Source organism: Arachis hypogaea, chromosome 11 (genome assembly GCF_003086295.3).
Source record: "Arachis hypogaea cultivar Tifrunner chromosome 11, arahy.Tifrunner.gnm2.J5K5, whole genome shotgun sequence".
NCBI lineage: Eukaryota > Viridiplantae > Streptophyta > Magnoliopsida > Fabales > Fabaceae > Arachis > Arachis hypogaea.
Window position 1 is genome coordinate 142,303,361 of NC_092046.1, and position 3,146 is coordinate 142,306,506.

Consider the following 3,146-nt stretch of genomic DNA (forward strand, 5'->3'; position numbering starts at 1 on the left):
AATGTATTATGATATCACAGCAAGTTATTTTTCTCAAACAATAATTAACATAAAATGTAAAAAATATTATTCTTCATATGTCCATGTTATCAAATTATTGAAATCTCAGGAAATGTTACACTTTGAAATAACCTCATACCTGTGTATCTCATTCAGATAGTCACGCAGCTTGCCATATTGTGCCTTCTCGTTACCAACATACTTTTCCCTGGCCATCCGAAGTCCTCTGTACAGCATTTTATCACTGAGTATCACATTGTAATCAACCTTCATGTGATCCCATGCCTCTGCATGTGTCAACCGTGGCTGACTCAACAATCTCTTTTCTAGCTTCTTTGCTACCCAATGTTGATCTGCCATATTGCCGCCAAACTCTCTTCCACAGGTGTGAGTGGGGTTGTAGGTCTTTATTTGGTATCCACCTGACCATGGGTTCTTTGCACAGTATATAAACCAGGGACAGTCATGCTTCTCTGTTTCACCATTTTTCTCACCTTCATTTCCACATTTTTCATTGTTTGCTGCATTAGCTTGTGCTTCTACCTCATTGGTTGTAGCTCTCTCATTGTTTTTCTCACCTTCAGGAAGAGCCTCATTCGTTGCCACCACCCCTTTAGCTTTGTCGCTTTCATTAGCTTCTTTAGCAGCCTCTAACTTTGCCTTTTCCTTAGCTGCTTTTCTTGGCTTTGCCTTGGCTTTTTGCACTTCTTTTCTAGGCATGAAGCCTCCATGTATACAAGCAGCTCTAACCCTTCTCTTATCATTCTTCATGTAAAATATCCTCCTACCCTCTGATATGGTAAATTCCTTGAGAGCCTGCTTAAATTGTTCAAGTGACTCAAACTCCATGTTCAGCTGAAATTGGACCTCCCCAAATTCTGCACTCGGATTAAATTGAGGCCAATCAAACTCATTTCCTCCATCATCACTTGAGTCTTCCGGGGTCAAAAATTATTCAGACTCATGCTCAAATTCAATGTCTGACTCAGGTAACAACTCCACACCAAGTTCTTCATCAAGTGTAGTAGGTTTTTTAGACTTTGATGCAGTCTCATTGGCACTAGCAGGTGTAGCATTATTTTTGTTGCCACTAGAAGGCCCATTAACTACTTTATCTTTTTCAGCAGGCCTATAATCACTCTTACTGGGCCTGCCAGGCCCATCATGACTCTTTCTCTGAACAGATGCTCCAGCTACCTCTTTTCTTCCAATGGCTGCCCTTTTTGGCTTGCCATTGCCCTTGCCAACTGGCCCATTAACAGGCTTACTAACTTTGGATTTCTTCTTCCCATTATTCTTTCCTTTCTTACTAGCTCCAACTGACTCTTCCTCTAAACTTGAATCTGAAAAAACCATATCCTGAAGGTGGGGGCTTGTATAATGCATCTTCTGTTGACTCGTACCCATCATCATTATCTGAACTCTCAACATCTGCATCATTGTCAACACCATCATCCTCAGCACTAGCCTCTTGCACATCCACCTCCTCAACACTAACACCATCATCATTAATGAACTATGTATCTTCCATGATTGGATGGTCAAAGTAGATGTAGAATTCATCAATGTCCTCATTTAGTATTTTATTCTTTTGAAGATCTCTGATCTCTTTGTCTCCTTGAACTGGGTGAAGACCAGACTCCAGGTCAGTAGCAGTCGGATCATACCAAAACATTGCCTTATAGTCATGGTAACCCAAGTCCAAAAAAAAGTTTCTTCAAGTCAAAGAAACATATCAGATCAATGTCCATTGGGGAAAACTTCTTGACTTCTCCATTGATGTACACAAGTACTCCCTTGTTGTCTCTCACAAAGCTTCCACCGTGGTAAAATACGGGTATCACGTCTTCACTCATCTAAACTAACAAAATAAAAATCTATCACAATTTAAACAAGCAACGAAGACATTACAAGAACATTAAAACAGAATTCAATTTTTTAACACCCACATTGGTAATGTTATTATGAAACGTCACAAACTAAATCACTTTACAACTCTGACTTAACCAACACTAGCAAAATAATATCTTTAATCTACCCTACACATGACATGCATGTTCATCATACATGAATCTTCGCCTCTGAATTAATTCAGAAAAGAAATTAGAAGACTTACCTCCAACAATGGCGATATGCACGACACACCACCGCCACCACCCAATCGCCGTCAGCTTCGCCAAACTACTGTTACAGACTACAGTCAATGTTAACGGAGTTGAGGAAGATGAAGGGTTGCCTTGTAAAATTTGGGTAAGGGTTTGGGGTTTCAGGTCATTTAACAGAGCCAAGGGAGAAGGACATGCATTTTTATCCTAGGTCCCTATTCACAACGCTGCCGTTTTAACACATTCATTTCATAAAGCTTGGGGACTAATCTGTCCCACTCAAAATGACGTCGTTTTAAAAAGGCTTTAAACGACGTCGTTTTGGCTACGTGTGCAGGGACCAACGTGTCCTGAAAGCCTTTAACCTGACACGTCACACTCATCACCTCCACGTAGGAGAGAGAGTGTTCAGTTAACCAGCTAAACCTGGAGCAGGGACGTATATGGCACATATTTAACAATTTCGGGGACTGGGGACTTAGTTAATTTTCTTGGGGGACAAATCTGTCGTACGGGCAAATCCTTGGGGACCTATTTGGGGTATTACTCTTTATTTAATTAAAAAATATTAGTAATAATATCTTTTCAAATTTTTTTAATATTATTACTTACTTTTTAGATATTAGAAATCATTAATATTTAGGTTAGACTAAACTTTTATTTATATTAGACTAAATACTAAATAAATTTTTTAAAAAATTAAATCATACTTAATAACTTATTACTATTAATCTTTTTTTAAAAAAGTTAGGGGCCGAGTTGCCCTCCGTATGTCCGTCCCTGTATATATATAAGGAGAGTGTCTAATTTTATTATCATCATGCAATAAAATTCTTAAAGTTATAAATTATATAAACTTTTTGCTATAATGATAACACATAATTAAATATTTTATGTACAATTCTCTTAGGTTTCTTCTACATCTTCCACTTCTTTCTTAGGAGTTTGTCAAACATTGCGATTTGGACGAACAGAAATTCGGGAAAGTTATGCGATTATTCATAAGTCGTTCAACGAAAGTGTGTAATGTTTACTATGTAA